Below are 17,318 nucleotides of genomic sequence, written 5' to 3'. Positions count from 1 at the left end.
ATTTGCTCCCACCATCTAGCTCTATTTGGGGGAGGGATTCTCCTTTAGCCACTCTCCTGAGCTCTGGGTATATCCTCCTAACAGTTTACCACCATCTCCATGGGCATGCTCACAAGTATTTCCAATTCAACCTGTAGACTCTGAAGTCACCATCTTGCTTTGCCGAAATCCTAGCAGCCTAAGTTCTCCATTACCTGGTACTCAGGCCACATCCTGGAGTAATTCCTGACTGCCACCCCCACCCCCCAGCACCTCTCTTATCCAGTCAATCATTAAGTCTTGCCTAAGCATATACCAAGGGGCTGGGAAATTGGCTCAGCCCGTAAACTGCCAGCTGTGTAATTGTAAGGATTTGAGTTCAAATCTCCAGCACCCACATAAAAGCTGGATGGAGCTGTAACCCCAGAGATCCAGAGACAGACAGGTCCCTGGAACCAGTTAGTTTAGCTCAATAGGTGAACCCCAGGTTCAGTGAGTGAACTGATCTCAAAGAATAAGGAGGAAAGCAATTGAGGAAGACACTCAACACTCAACATGCACTTGCATGTGTGTACATCCATAGGCACACAGGGCATGTACATACACTGCTCACAAAAATGCAAGTTTAAATAAATCAATATACACCAAATCCACTGACTCCATGCACTTCTGCAGTTGTACCCAAATGTGCTCATCAGCATCGACAACTCTGCACACTCTAGGAGCCTCTTCCTGGGAGTCCCTATCTGGTGAGGCTACAAGACTAGGAGAATGCTGGCTGGGAAGGGGAACAGAGAAAGTGAGTCAAGAGAGAGATGTCATGTAGCTGCCAAGGAAAAACGGGCAGGGTGGGGAGGGTGAAGACTACGAGGACATACATAGATTAATAGAAACGGGTTAATAATTAAGAGAGAGCTAGTCGATGAGAAGCCTGAGCCATAGGCCAGACAGTTTATAATTAATATAAGCCTCTGTGTTTTATTTGGGACCGAACAGCTTCAGCACCGGGTGGGACAGAAACTTCCATCAACCAGGATACCCACTCAGTCTGGATAGAATTACTACAATGCTGGAACCTTCCAGGTCATATTTCCTTTTTTTTTCCCTCCACAATTCATACACTGTGGAGACTCCTTTTTCCCACAGCATCTTTGAATTTATTCTTGCCTTCAGCCAGAATGCTTTTGTTTGCCTGCGTTTTCATTTGCCAGGTCCTGATTAGCTCTCAGCTGTGTTTTCCAGGGCACCTTCTCTAACCCACAAACCGATGTAACCAAATGTACAGTCAGGCATGCTCTCGTGCTCTCTCTCTCTCTCTCTCTCTCTCTCTCTCTCTCTCTCTCTCTCTCTCTCTCTCTCTCTCTCTCTCTCTCTCCTCCCCCACCCCCAGCACACGTATCTTCCAGAAACAGCAGGAACCACCCAACCAAAGGACCATTTAGCCTAGGATCACCTTAAGGAGCTTTTGAGTGTTGCTTATGGGAGGATCACAGTGCTCTGTCAAATAAAGAGGCTGGAAATTAACAGCAACAGCATCAATTTAGAGTCCATCTAGAAATCCCAGCAGAGGAAGAAGGAGGGATGGCTGGGTGGGGAGGGTTTGGAAGGGTAACAAGAGGGTTCAAGTGGACGGACAGAGGAGGCTTTTGAAGAACAGAATTGGCATTTCAAATGATGGCTTTTAGAGCTAGGATGTAGACCCTGGGTTCAATCCTTAGTAGCATATAAAATAAGCATCCACTATGGCATATGACTATAATCCCAGGATTTAGGAGGAAGTTCAAGTCACACTTGGCTACATAATGATTTCAAAGCCAGCCTGCTATACGCATGAGACTGCCTCTAAATTGACTAATTAATAATTAATAAGAAGGATGACTTTTATTTGGGCGTGGTAGAGGAAGTCTATAACTCGAGCATTCAGATGGGTGAGGCAGGACGACTGGACGAGTTTGAGGCCAGTGTGGGCTATAAGGAGGAGTTCTAGGCCCGCCAGAGATAATAAGACTCCACCTCAAAACAAAGCAAAATAACATAAAACAGGAAATAACACCAAAAAGTGGGCCTGAAAGAATGGCTCAGCAGTTCAGAGCGCTTGCTGAGTTCACTTCCTAGCATTCATGAGGTAACTCACAGCCCTCTGGAATTCCAGTTCCAGGGGTCGGGCGCCCTCTTCTGGCCTCTCCAGTCACCAGGCATGCACACAGTGCGCATACAGGCAAAATACCCTTACGAATACAATAAAAACCTTTAAAACATAAACCTTTAAAAAGTGTTACTAACCTTAGACCTGATAAGAAGTACACCAATCTGTAAGGAAGACTTCTCTTTTGATAACTCAGCTCCCATCAAACTCCAGGGCAGGAAGGCCTTTCACCTTCAAGTGCCGAGATCTTACCAGGGAAATGCAGTGTTTGTAGGAGCTGATAAGATAAAGAACTGTAGCCGACTGCCCCACCAGCAAGAGAGTACACCACTGTGGATCTGGGAGGGGGAGGAGGGAGGAAGTGCAGTGTCAAACAGGGGCTGACGGGAAAGGCAGGGGGGCTGCACAGGCTGGGATGGATGGGAAACAGTTGGGGCAGCCTCCTGAAGCTTCAGAATGCGCTGGACCCCAGGGCGGCAGCAAAGGCTGTAAATACCATCTTGGAAATTCCCCAGGATCGATTGTCAGAAGGAAGTCCATTCAGTGTTCCTTATGAAGGGTATTTATAGCTAATCAACGTATTCTCAGACACACCCAAACAGAAATAAACCCTCTCGGTACATGACAAGAGAACCCTGCAAGAGCAGGGAGGTAGGGATCCCAACGCTACAGGTACCCCACTGGATTATAGATGCCCGTGTTTGAAAGATGCTGGAAATTATCCCTGAACAACAGCAGGGCTTAATTAATTAAGAAGCAGAAGTCAGTCATCAATCTCATTATCAATGGAGGGCATTTAAGGTAGCTTCTCCACTGTTGCTTAGATGGTTGGTTGGTGTCATCCTTGTAGATCTCTGGACATTTCTCTAGTGCCTGATCTCTCTTTAAACCTATGCTGGTTCCCTCTCTGATGGTATCTCTTATTTTGCTCTCCTCTATTCTTCCCCTACACAACCTTCCTGCTCCCTCGTGCCTTCTGCATCCTTCCTCTTCTCCCCTTCTCATTCTCCTAGCTCCCTCTCCCCTTGCCCCATGCTCCCAATTTGCTGAGGAGATCTTGTCCCTTTCCCCTTCTCCAGGGGACTCTCTTAGAGTCCTCCTTGTTGCCTAACTTCTCTAGGCTGGTAATCCTTTGCTCTAGGTGTAAAATCCATATATGAGTGGGTGCATACCATGTTTGTCTTTTTGTGACTGGGTTACCTCTCTCAGAATGGTTTCTTAGAGCCTTCAACCAAGCAGCTGATGGAAGTAGAAGCAGATACCAACAGCTAAACACTGAACTGAACTGGAATCCAGTTGCAGAGAAGGAGGAGTGATGAGCAAAGGGGTCAAGACCTGGCTGGTGAAACCCACAGAAACAGCTGACCTGAACAAGAGGGAGCTCTTGGCCCCGAGACTGATCACTGGGAAATCAGCATGGAACTGATCCAGACCCCATGAATGTAGGAGTCAGTGAGGAGGCCTTGGAAATCTATGGGGCCTCTTGTAGTAGATCAGTACTTATCCCTAGCATAGGAATGGACTTTGGAAGCCCATCCCACATAGAGGGATACTCCCTGAGTCTAGACACATGGGGGAGGGCCTAGGCCCTATCCCAAAGCATATGACAGACTTTGAAGACCCCCCCCATGGAAGACCTCACTCTCCTTGGGGATCAAAAATGGTGTGGGATAGGTAGGACGTTAGTGGGGGGCTGGGGAGGAGGGGAGGGAAAGGGAACTGGGTTTGACATGTAAAACAATCTTGTTTCTAATTTAAATAAAAAAATGGAGGAAAAAAAAAAGAAGCAGAAGTCAAGCATGGTGGTGCATGCCTCTAACCCTAGCTGGGCTACATGAACTCTTCTCTCAGGGGAAAAAAAAGAGGTTTCCACTCTATCAATTATGTAAACCACAGCCATAAACATTTTAAGAGACAGGCCTTGAATCTGTCATGACTGCCAGACAGCCACCCAGTGTGCCTACCATATACTTTCTCCTTCTCTCTCTCTTTCCTTCCCTTTCCTTCCTCCTTATCTTTCTCTCTAACAGTATAAATCACTGAGCTTTCAAGGACAGACATGCTGACCCTTCACTTTAAAATAGTGAGGAATAGAAACTTAATTTTTCTTCTATATCTAGGGTATAAAACATGATGTTATAAGGTTCATATACAGGAAAATGGTTATGATAATGGGACAAATGAACAAATCTGTCATCTAACATAGTCACCCATGTTTCTCTCTGTGGCATGGTCACCCACTCATTTAGTTAAAACCCAAAACACAGTGCAGTTTTAGTTGTGGGTGCCATGTAAAGGGAGATCTTCAAACTTCATTCTGCATCTTTATCCCTTTTGACTCACGGCTCTCTGACCCCACTCTCCTATTGCTAACTGTGTGTGTGTGCCTTATTCCAGTTAGCATAATGACTCATGTCTCCATCCATGTATGGCTAATGGTTGGGCTTTCATTGTTACTATTCTGGTCTTCTGAGACAGTGTCTCATGTAGCTCAGGCTAGCCTTGAACTTGCTGTGTAGTTAAGGATCCTTCCTCCTCTCAAGTACTGAGATTTCAGGTGTATACACATGTAGGATCTTCTTTATCAGGAATGATTTCTCTCTCCTCCTCCCCCCTTGCCCCACCCTCCCTCCCCCTTCTGTTTCACGGGCACACACTTTGGTACCCATGGAGAAGGTGTAGGATCTCTTGAAGCTATGAGATACAAGCAAAGTGAGCAGCCCAATGTGCCTGGGAATAAAATTCCAGTCCTCTAGCAAGAGCATTAAGGGTGTTGAAGTGAGCTATATCTCCAGTCCCTTAAAAGAGAATTCTATGTGTTTCTTGATACTACCATAAATATGGGTAACATTCCTTGTGGGCTACCATCCCAATGCAGACCTTCTGAGAACATACGGAGAAAAACCCAGATTTTGCTATAGCTGTAAGTGCAGCTATCATAACTGCACGTAGAAACCACAGCTTAGAGTGCAGGGATCACCGGGGCTGTGGGTACTGGACCCACAGCTGTGAAAGATTTGCTATTAGAAGAATTATACATGGTGAAGGAAGACAGAAAACAAGCAAGGAATTGTGGTCACAGATGCTAGTAAAGAGATAGTTTATGAACCCCAGGTAGACTTCCAGGGGAAGGAGAACAGAACAGCTCAAGACCTCTGAGAAGGAAAGTAGATGTTGAACTAGAAACACCAAATGGGCTTTGTTTTTGATGTTTTCTTTGCAGGGTCAGGGGCTGTTGAGACAGTATCCTTGTGATAGTCAAGGAAATAGATAGGGCTATGCCAACTTGACATAAGCTAAAGTCATGTGAGAGGAGGGAGCCTCAATTAAGAAAACCCTTCATGAGATGAAGTTGTAGCAAGCCTGTAGGGCATTTTCTTTTTCTTTTTGTTGTTTTGAGACAAGGTTTTTCTGTGTAGCTCTGGCTGTCCTGGAAATCACTCTGTAGACCAGGCTGGCTTCAAATTCAGAGATCCGCCTGTCTCTGCCTCCAAAGTGCTGGAATTAAAGGCACGCTCCACCTGTTTTTGTTTGTTTGTTTGTTTGTTTTTTTGAGGTAGGGTTTCTCTGTGGCTTTGGAGACTGTCCTGGAACTAGCTCTTGTAGAACAGGCTGGTCTCAAACTCACAGAGATCCAATGCCACCAACGCTCGGCCTCCACCTGGTTTTGATTGGAGAGGGCCCAGACCATTGTGGGTGTTGCCATCCCTGGGCTGATGGTCCTGGGTTCTATGGGAAAGCAGGCTGGCTGAGCAAGCTATGAGGAGCAAGCCAGTAAGCAGCTCCCCTCCATGGCCTCTGCATCAGCTCCCCACTCTAGGTTCTTTGAGTTCCTGCCATGATGTCCCTCCATGATGGACTGTTACTCAGAAGTGTAATCTGAAATAAACCCTTTCCTCCACAAGTTGCTTTGGTCATGGTCTTTCATCACAGCCATGGTAACCCTACACTAGGACACCAATTTTAGTCAACTTGACTGGACTTAGAATCACCATGGAAACAGATCTCTGACCAGGTATGTGAAGATACAACCAGAAAAGTTTAATTGCATGGTGTTATCCCTGTAGTTTGGAGATCTGGACTAAACAAAGAGCGCAAGGCCAGCTAAACACTTGCAGTCATCTCTCTGCTCCCTGGGAGTGGGTACAATGTGACCTGCTGCCTCAGGCTCCTATTGCCATGACTTCCTGCCAGGATGGACTGTATCCTCAAACTGGGAGCCAAAATAAACCTTCCCTTCCTTACATTGCTTTGTCAGATATTTTGAACAGCAACTAGAAAAGTAATTAACCACTCTGTTGTGTAGTCTGGACTGGCCCCAAAGTCACACACCTCCAGCATCAGCCTCCTGAGTACAGGGATCATAATTTTCCAGTTTTGTGAAGTTGTTTTCTGACTGAGCCTCACTGACTCCAGCATGTGGAACGCAGAATCTGTATTTCCTGGTACCCACCCCACCTCCTCATCAGGAACACCCGAAAGTTGGTGCACAGTCTGTTCCTGAAAAGGAGATGTGAGAGGGTCCCACACAGCTCAAGTGGATGCCTAGACTTTGGTGAAGGTGCGGTTTGATGACACCCCAGCTGGCTACACGGTTTCCCTGCCCCTGGGCTGAGACTGCTGTGCTCTGTCTTAGGGTCTTCTTACCTTCCTGCCTTTTTTGAGCCTTTGCCAAAGTGAAGAGCAATCCTCTTGTTCTAGCCATTTTAATTTGGTTGTCATCAGTCTCTGCCTTCAGTCCTCTCTTTAAAAACTTAATCACCACCTAGGTGTTATGGCACATACTTTTAGTCCCAACACTTGATAGTCTGAGGCTGGGACATTGGGAGTTAAACAGGGCATTAGGATGCATAGCAGAACACTGCCTTCTCTTAAAAAGCATACAGATGGTGCATGCCTTTAATCCCAGCACTTGGGAGGCAGAGTCAGGCAGATGGTCTACAAAGCAAATTCCAAGACATCTAGGCTGTTACACAGAGGAACCCTGTCTTGAAAAACCAAAAGCAACAACAACAAAAAACTATACAGATAACATGAAGAAAACACACACACACACACACACACACACACACACACACACACACACAGTCCCAGAGTAGACTGTCCTTTCCTGACCAACTGTGATGAAGTTAAACATGCAATATCGGAGATGGAAAGAAGTTTGCTGGGGAAGCTGAATTGGCCTTGCTGGAAGGAGCTGAGCCAAGCCATCCTGAGGATATGAGTCTCATTTGGAAAGCTCTGAAAAGAAAGTGGGAAGGTTGAAGTAGGAGAAAGAACTGAACAGGCGAGACAAATGTGTGGGTGCCAGAAGAAACAGGCTCAGGAAGAAGAGGAAGAAGTGAAGAAGTAGAAATAATAGGATCTCAAAGCTTCAGAGTTCCTTATTTCTGAAAGGTAAGGCTAAGGGTGAGCCATCACAACCCACATGCCCTGGAGGGCTATTTGATTTCTTCTGTTTGCCAAGTGTTTTGCACCTATTCTGAGGACAAAGGACCAGCCTTAGCATCCAGAGTAACTATGTGAAAACATGTCCGATAATTCATATATTGAGAATTTGTGAGGATAAGATTTGTAAGGATACATGTAATCTTTTCTAGCTTTCCTTCATCTTATTTTATATGTATGGATGTTTTGTCTGCCATGTTCCATGTGTGCACCTAGTGCCCACAGAAGCCAGAAGAGGGTGTTAGATCCCCTGGGACCAGAGTTACAGTGGTTGTGAGCCACCATGTGGGTTCTGGGAATTGAATCTGGGTCCACTGGAAGAGCAGCCAGTTCTCTTACCTGCTGAACCATTTCTCCAGCCCCTATATTTTTATTTTTTATTTATGTGTATGTGTGCCTCTTTGTGTAGGCCATCTGTGTGTGGGTGCTGGCAGATGCCATACACCTACTCTTGTGGGTGCTGGGTACCAAGGTTTGGTGTTCTGGAACAGCAGCCTGTGCTGTTAACCATTGAGTCATCTCCTCAACCCCTGAATTTGCACAATGTTGAGTGTCTCTAAAATTGGAATACATGTTTTTGGGTAATTTTGTCTTATATCAGTATTCACTATGAAAATTTGACCTTGCTCCAGTTACTCTCTGTGTTTGTAGATAGTCTAATATCCTCAAAGGGTGTAATAGGCAATCTTCAATGCAAGGAAGTACAAAGTATGCAAGTTCTCTTCCTAACTCTGCCATAATCATTTTATGCTGATGTTTACAAATGACAAGGTTATAAATGATCTGTCGTCATTGCTTACTGAAAGTGCACATAGTGAACACATGATGTATTTGTGTCATACAGAAGCTCCAGGCAGGAAGTGATAAAGAAAACGGAGTGGCTCCTGAAGATACCCATGGTTCACCACTCCCACTGACTCAGGCTCTATGATGGCCAGATCCAATTCTCAATGTTAAGATACTCACAGCATTATTACCAGAGAAGGATATGAGGCATGAACTCCAATGTCTGTTACCTGTTGGCTGTGAATCTAGAGTGAGACTGGCCCTTTTGAAACACATCTCATTCCTGGAAGTTGGTTCGGGGGAACCTAAGAGAAGTAAGAGTCCTGTTCTCTAGGTGGAAGTCTAGAAAACAGAGCCAGGATGACACTGCAGGTCCATGGCCAAACACAGCCAGAGGCTAAGATGGAGAAAAAAGACTAAGACACAGGAAGCAGCATAAAGCAGATGTGGGTTAGAGCAACAGGGTAGATAGAGGAGTCTTTCCCTGGTTTCATGGAGAAAAAAAACAAAACAAAACAAAACAAAAAAGCTAGTCACCAGGGTGCCCTAGACCTGTCTGCTGTAGAATCTCAGTTCTCAGTCATCACTTGGGAGACCTGAAGCAAAGTGCTGGAACTCTGAGACTCAAGATCATCATTTTCATTCTTTCCTTCTCTCATTCCTTCCTCCCTCTCCCCTTCCTCCTTTTCTTCTGTGGCCCTGCATAATCTTGAATCACTATGTAGCCCAGGCTGGCCTTTAACTCATGGCAATTCTGCCTTAGCTTTCTGAGGCAGAATTACAGGCATGAGCAGTTACATCCTAGCAATATCCTCAGTTTCAAAATGGAATATTGGATGCCTTCAGTCTCCAAGAAAAATGGGTATGGGTAAACAAATGAACAAATTGTTAAAAAACAGGAGTGAGTCTAATTTAAACAGGAATTAAAGTTTCACAGCACGTAATTTAGCAACGTTTCTCTAAAGTCCTATGTTTAAAAATGAAACAAAACCCATAAAGACTGTGTTTTATAGTCAACAAATGTGGGTTCTGATGACAACAAAACATGGGTGTAGGGCCTATTTTTAGAAGGAAGAATGACTCACATTTGTGGCAAAGTGTTTGGCTTGTGTTTGACAGGACACCCTGTACTGGGGGTTTTGTCAGCTTCCTAAGGCCTCTCCTCACATTTGACAAGCAAAGACAACTTTCTATTTGTGGCATCCCACTATCAATAGAGTCTGTACGACCCTGATTTAATTTTGTAACTCTCTCTCTCTCTCTCTCTCTCTCTCTCTCTCTCTCTCTCTCTCTCTCTCTCTCATTTCTTCTCTCTCTTCAAAGGCTTTAGAAATTCAGGGTAAAATGGAAGTAAAACTTTTTGAGGGAGTTGAAGACTAATTAGTATAGTTATAGCTTTCATTGCTTCAGAAAAGAAACTCACTAAAGAGCTGTAAAGTGTAAACGTTTGAGAGACATTAAAAGATAATTTGATAATGCAAATTAGAAAAGAAAGTAAATTAAGTACAAGACTTTGGACTCACCAAGACAGGGTAGATAATGAAGTATTTTCTCTTAATTTGTCAAATGCAAATGGACTAGACATTGTTGATGAACTTCTTGCCTGTGTATATTGGATATTCTTATTGTACTTATTGTATGTAGTTTTTCTTATGTTAGTTGTAGCCTTCTTTTTATATTAGACAAAAGGGGAATTGTAGTGATATGTTATTTATTATTTATTAAAGCTTGACTGAGGATTCAGAAAAGCAAAGTCAGCCTCAAGCTGTAGAGATCAGGTAGTGGTGGTATACACCTTTAATCCCAGGACTTGGGAGACAGAGGCAGATGGATCTCTATGAGTTCAAGACCATCCAGGGTGGCACATGATTGCATCAGTCTAAAAGAGTAACAGAGCTCATGCCTTTAATCCCAGCACTAGAGATGTATAAAAGATAGGATCAGGGTCTTCAGTATTGAGTTTCAGGATTCTCCAGCCACACCAAGCAGAGCAGTCTGGGATTTCAGTCTGAGGTTCATTGGAGCCAGGATCACCTTTAAGTTTGAGGTAGAGTTAAGAGCTAGTAGCCGGCTGCTTTGCTTTTCTAATCTTCAGCTTGAAGCTTGAACCCCAATATCAGTTTCTGGGCCTTTTATTTTTCGTGCAACAACTTCTCAAGGTGAACCAGCTGAGACAGACAAAGTTGTCCCCTGGGAGAAGAAAAGGATTGCTGATGTGTTACAACTGTGCTGGTCCATGGTCACAGAGGACTGATGGAACAGACACCCTGGCAGACTGTGCCCAGCCTCCGAGGGCATGGGAGTTTGATGAAAAATGGCCTTGGGGAAAGTCTACTGGGACAAAGTAAGATGCCCAGCCTGTCTGCAATGGTTCCCCCATCCTGGGTGCACTGTGAGGAGATGGGAAGCATGGCTTACAGAACCTTGACTTGGGATGAGCAGCTTGTACCTCCTTTTAGAATCATCCTCCTCTCTCCCAAATGTTCTGTCATGCACCTTTCCATGACGAATGTTTTTAGATTGCTTGTACTGCATGCCTTTGTCTCATCTCAAAAAGCTGCATATGAGTGCATATTACAGATGAGATGTCATTCAGAAATTGAAAACACACACACGGCTTCTGTTTTCCGTGTACTGCTTTATACTGCAGTTACTCACTGCAGCATTTAACAATAGCATTGTTTCCTGTTTCCTCCTGTGGATACACAAGCTTCAGGGATAGCCTATGCTTTCAATGGACAGAAACACCATAAATTAAAATGAGCAATGTTTGTTTCCTATAAGCAATGTCCATCGGCAAGGAGATACGGAAGCTTCGGGGACAGAATTTTGTTTACTGACATCAAGCGCCTACTACACAGTAGATATTCAATAAATGTTCACTGGATGAAGAGAATTAACCTTCAGGCCATGCTTCAATTCTCCAATAGCATAGAAATGTTCACAGTGCTGAACAGGATTGTGGGTACTGCCAGGCAGGCTTCCACATGCACAGGGCTTCCTAGAAGCAAACCTTCACCTCAATGAATTAGAAATTCCATGGAAGACAAGCTGTTGAGCGATGATCAAGGCTGATATTTTACTTGTAACTGTTTACCATAGATGTGTAAAAAGTAGCTCTTAGAATTGCTACTCTCCTTTCTGCCTCAAAGTTTCCATGCTGCTCTGCCCCAGGAGGCCAAATGGCTATCATTGCCTTCTTTGTCCCTTCACTCTAATCCAGAGTTATATTTTTTGTTTCCCAAGATATAAAAAAAAAAAGGTAGAAAGGGTAAGCCGTGTTCTTTAATTCCCTTTCCTTTAGAAAATGTGTAATGAGCCTGTGGGTAGAGTTTTACATTTTACAAAGATGAAAAATGATGACTGGCAAGGTTTGTACTGAATGGGACGGAAATCTCATCACCTAAAATGAGCAATGCTTGCTTTCTATAAGCTGTGTCCATAGGCAAGGAAATGTGGGATGTGATGTAGGGTTATGGGACTGGTGGCAGAGAGACAAGGGCTAAAAGAACAGTTGTGGTTGAGTGACTGTGTGTTAACTGTGGGTTGAATCCAAAGTCTGGTGCATGCTATGCAAGTGCTCTAACCACTGAGTTACACCCTCAAGGAACGAATCATGAGAAAGATATATGAAGCCAAATTGGATTCACATAAGCGAAATGTGTGGAGGGCCTTGTATGTACCACACTGTATCTTTAAAATACATCATGACATCCCTTTCAATGTCACATTCAATAACACCTCCCCAAATGGTTTTCTATCTATAGCATCCTAGGAACAAGAAGAAAACTGGACTACGTATTCCATTTTAAAGAATTTAGTCTTTCTCTTAGTCTGTTTTTGCCCTGCTTTATTCAGGGAAGAGCAATATCCTGGCCTCTTTTTCTGAGACAGAGGCAAATTCTATAAGGTGAGATTTGAGCATGACCTATCCAGATCACACTTTACACAACTTGGCAGAAAGGCAATGACATATTATGGTTGCCTTCCTAGAAGACACACTTTTAAGTGTCTAAATAAAATTGCTTGAGTCCATAATACACTCTTTAAAAATATATGTATTTTCAAAAATGTTTCTTGTTTGGTTTGGTTTTTTTGAGACAGGGTTTCTCTGTGTAACCCTGGCTGTCCTGGAACTCTGTAGACCAGGCTGGCCTTGAAACCACAAAGAACTGTCTACCTCTGCCTCCTAAGTGCTGAGATTAACCACCATCCAGCCCAAAATGTTACAAAGGCAAAAATATTCACAAGTTTAGTGTCCTTTTACTGCCAAGTAAAGAATTACAAATTTTGTAAAGCCATATTTAGACTTAAATGTGAATATAAGCAAAATGCAAATTGTTTAATGTTAAAAGCACTGTTCGGCTCTGGTATGAAGCTGTTCTTGTTTCTCCATAGGCACTGACTGGGGCAGTCCAGAACCACAAACAGATCTCAGCACCAGCAGGCAAATGCACGCTGGCCACTGCTCCCTGGAAACAATCATTTAGTATTCATGCTTTCAGAACGACTTGACAGTTTCACCTGCCTTCTTTGCCCTTAAATATTTCTGTCACACAGTCTTTCCCACACCCAGAAATAGTCAACCACAGATGCGGTACTGTTTAGAGATAGGCATCTCTGGTTTGAGGCTACAGAGTGAAAGCATAGCTTGGGCCTCAGCTGTGTCAGCCACACAGCAAAGGGACAAGGATGAGCCTTGATCCTAGAGGCAGACAGGCCTCGTGTGTGTGTGTGTGTGTGTGTGTGTGTGTGTGTGTGTGTGTGTGTGTGTGCAGTATATGTGTCTTTGAGTGCATATGTGTATGGCATGTGTGATATATGTACACATACATGAGTAAGTGCATACACCTGTCAGGACACAGAGGCCAGAGGAGGACATCAAACGAACTGCTGCTGTTGTATCACTCCACTTTATTTCTTTGAGGTAGGGCCTCTCACTAAACCTGGAGCTGGGATGGCAGCCAGCTCCATTAGCCTACTGCCTTTGGCCCCCATGCATGCACATTCTCAGCCATCCCTGGCTTTTTATGTGTGTATTGGGATTCAAACTCAGGTCCTTCTGTCTATACAGCAAAGTTGTCTCATTCCCTGAACATCTGTCCACCCTCACCTCCAGTTTCCTTTTCTTTCTTTTTAAATTAGATGTACTGATGGCTGGACTGTGATTCGTGGGATGCTGAACTTCAGTCAATACCCATGAGTTGAGGGTGGTCCTGGAAGCATGCAGAATCCCTTTGATTATTGACGAGTCCTAGCACGGGGAGACCTGAGGGGTGGTCCTGGATGCATGCAGAATCCCTTTGATTATTGACGAGTCCTAGCACGGGGAGACCTCTTCCATTGCCCCTGGACAAATGTCTGTAGGATAGGGCTTGGCAGTCACTGGGCATTGAAATGTCCTGCTTACATAGATACTGTGGCTGCAGAGCAGGTTCCTGCAGGGGCGGGGACTGAGCTTACAAGAGAGATTACTTGTACCTCATTCTTGGATGTATTTCAAAGGTCTTATAATGCTGTTTCGTTTTCTTACTATTCCCACTGTCCCATTTATGATTCCATAGAAAGGCATTACACCACAGGGGAAGACTGTGGCTCACATAGTCAGGAGGTACAGGAGGACCAAGCGCTAGATATATGCTTCATTTATGCAGGCGGATGTCACGTGGCTGATAGTATAACAGCAGCTCCAGGTGGCACGGTGAAATTCTGGAAGGGTCCTCTTCCTGCTAACTTTTGAGATGATTTTCACTGTCTCTCTCAAACAAACAAATGCCCTTGCCTATTTACTCTTTGCAGTGCTGGGATCAAACCCAGCGAGTGCGCATCTGAGCCAAGTGCATGTAGCTCCCGGAAATGCTCTAAGACCTCTGGTCTGCAGGTCCTCAAGAAGCATTTCCTTGCCTCATCTCTGCAGAGGTCAGTGGCGGCATGGTAAGAACATGGGAAAGGGTTGGTTGGGCTCTAGATGCCAGTCATGCTAGGTTCAAGTAAAAACTTCAGAGTGAGACTCTGATTGGTTGTGCAGACAATAGTATGTAAGCAAACCATTTCAGAGCCCAGCCATAAATATGTTTTCAAAACAAATACATTCATAGCTAAAAATAGGCTGTTGGTGAGGTTAAAAGTCCCTAAGAAGGAAGTAAACCTCAAGTGCTGAAGAATTCTCTCAAGGAAGCTGAGACAAACAATAGAAATCACATGCTTGGGTTATGCTTGCCCAAAGACGGTATATAAGCTCCGCCCCCAGCAGAAGAAGGCATCAGACCATCCTCTCTTCTCCCAAGTCGCTTTTCTGTTCATTTGATTCGTGTCCTCTCTACTGATACCATGGGTTGCTGTGGCGGTTGTGGCAGCTGTGGCGGCTGTGGCGGTTGTGGCGGCTGTGGCGGTTGTGGCGGCTGTGGCGGCTGTGGCGGCTGTGGTGGCTGTGGTGGCTGCAACAGCTGTACCACCTGCAGATGCTACCGGGTTGGCTGCTGTGGCTGCTGTGGTGGCTGCTGTGGCTGCTGTGGCTGCTGCAAGCCTGTGATGGTCTGCTGCTGCCGCCGCACCTGCTGCCGCAACTGTGGCTGTGGCTCCTGTGGCTGTGGCTCCTGTGGCTGTGGCTGTGGCTGTGGCTGTGGGAAGGGCTGTTGCCAGCAGAAGTGTGGCTGCAAGAAGCAGTGCTGCTGCTAGGATGACAGCTGGCCTCTGGGCAGGTGATGGTAGGATCCAGGTTCATATACTTTTGTAATGCATACATACATTAGACCTGCATTGTCATGAAAACAAGACAAAGTTCATGAAGGTTCAGAAAATTCACATTAATGATCTCAGCTGAATGGAAGAATTCATTCTAAGGCGGGCAGTGATGGTCTTTTACCTTTAATGCTAGCAGAGGCAGGTGGCTTTCTGAGTTTGAGGCCAGCCTGGTCTACAAAGCGAGTTCCAGGACAGCCAGGACTATTGCATAAAGAAAGCTTGTCTTAAAAAAAAACTATGATTAATAATAATAATAAAATAGAAAAGGAATGCATCCTGTGATTTTGAAATGTTTACCTTTGAAGAAATACCTGTACTTACACATCTGCTTACATTGGTTGTATACTGCATGTGTCTTAGCTTTAAAGTGTTCTCTTCTTTCCCCAATATAATTTATCAATAAAACAATCGAAAAATATTGTGTTTCACTGTCTTTGGTTTGATTTTTTTCGCTGACTGTTGGAAATGATGTTTTAGTGACACAGGTTGCAAACTCCAGGAAGGTTATAGGATACACCAGGGTTAGCTGGGTGGTGGTGGTACACATCTTTAATCCCAGGACCATAGAAGGCAGAGGCAAGTGGATTGCTGTGAGTTCAATGCTGGCCTGGTCTACAGAGTGAGTTCCAGGACAATCAAGACTACACAAAGAGAAACAGTATCTCAAAAATAATGCCCCCCCCGCAAGAGATAGACAAGGTTTGACATTGAATATAATAGGGAAATGCTAGCTACTGAAACAAATAGACACAAAAATGTACAGTGAGTCTATAGAAGTTTTTCTGGCTGATGTCAATAATCCTGGGTAGCTTTAGGTGGGCAGAAAGAAATGTGGGCCACAAGACCTGCTCGCCACTTAGTTATTCGGGATCTAAGTTGAAGAAGGTGTTGACACAGTCAATGTATGACCTCTAAATAGTTTAGTTGTCCCCAGTCTATGGTGGAATACAACATAGGCAAAGCCTAGTGCTTACAAAGCAATTTGGCTTGAAAATGACATGGTTTTCTTTCCCTCTCTTCCAATTGGTTTGACATAGTCACATGGTCTTACTTAGTTGTAAGTGAGCAGAGCTGGAAAACACCTAAGTGTACAGCTGTATAGTATACAAGAGGAAAATTCATATATACATGTATATTCATAAAATTCATAAAAATCAATGGGCATTTATGAGCATCATATGTCTCAAACTATCAAGACTCTCATTGGTTTCAGGAGACATGCTAAGGCAACTTTGGTGAATGTTTACTACCTCTTCATATCCCTTGAATTCTTGCTGGAGTAGTTCAACAGGTCAGGCGGCAGGCTGCATGGTTAAGACCTAGCTTGTCATCATGTGAACTTTGGAGACAGGATAGAAAAGACAGTAGGCGCTGGAGAGTCCTGACTTGTTTTAAAAATATTACCTGTCATTCTAGACTCACAAGCATAAACATGGTTCAAATTGTTTCCAAAGGATCTGATGTTATAACATTTCACGAGATAGCTATGGGGATTATGGTATCTTTCTGGTTGTCCCTCCAGTACAACAAAGGCATCTTCTGTATCTGGAATCTGGTTACGCAATGATTAGATGGATCTCTGAGAGATACAGGAAAACGGCACAAGTCAAAGGGCATCTTCTCGCTCCTGTCTATTGCTCTTGAAAAGGAACACACAACACTGAATCGTCTGCCTTTTGAGAATGGTCTGTGTTTCGTGGATCCAATGACAGTTTCATAGACCTCAAGATGAAGTTGAAATGGCAATAGTTAGGTCAGTGTTCTAGGGTTCAGTCACCAGCCTGGAGTGTGTGGCAGTGTGCTGATGAAAACAGCGGAAGTGGTCTCCCAACCTGCACCTAAATGGAAGTGTTTGAACCTGACTGTTCTAGGTACAGTGGCTTGATTTCTCTGTCTTTCTGAAGGCTGTAAAGATATTAGCCTCCCTGCCAACAGTTCAGTTGTCATGTCCTGGGAAGGTGTTCTGCAAACAAGCAAAACCAACAGCTTTTCCTCTGGTCTTTTTTGTTGTTGTTGTTGTTGCAATTTTGCAGACAGAATCTCTCAACAGCATCTCTTCTCACTTAACACAGCCAGAAGAATTTTGATTTTTTTGTGAGTGACTGACATGGTTACAAGAATGCTTTTCTCATCACTTTCCGGTCAAATTTTAGCCACTTTCAAAGCCTCACGCAACACTGGTTCCCAGCCCAATTGAATAAACTTCTTTCTTCTG

This window comes from Cricetulus griseus, chromosome 2, assembly GCF_003668045.3.
Source record: "Cricetulus griseus strain 17A/GY chromosome 2, alternate assembly CriGri-PICRH-1.0, whole genome shotgun sequence".
Classification (NCBI taxonomy): Eukaryota; Metazoa; Chordata; class Mammalia; order Rodentia; family Cricetidae; genus Cricetulus; species Cricetulus griseus.
This window is presented reverse-complemented; position numbering follows the sequence as displayed.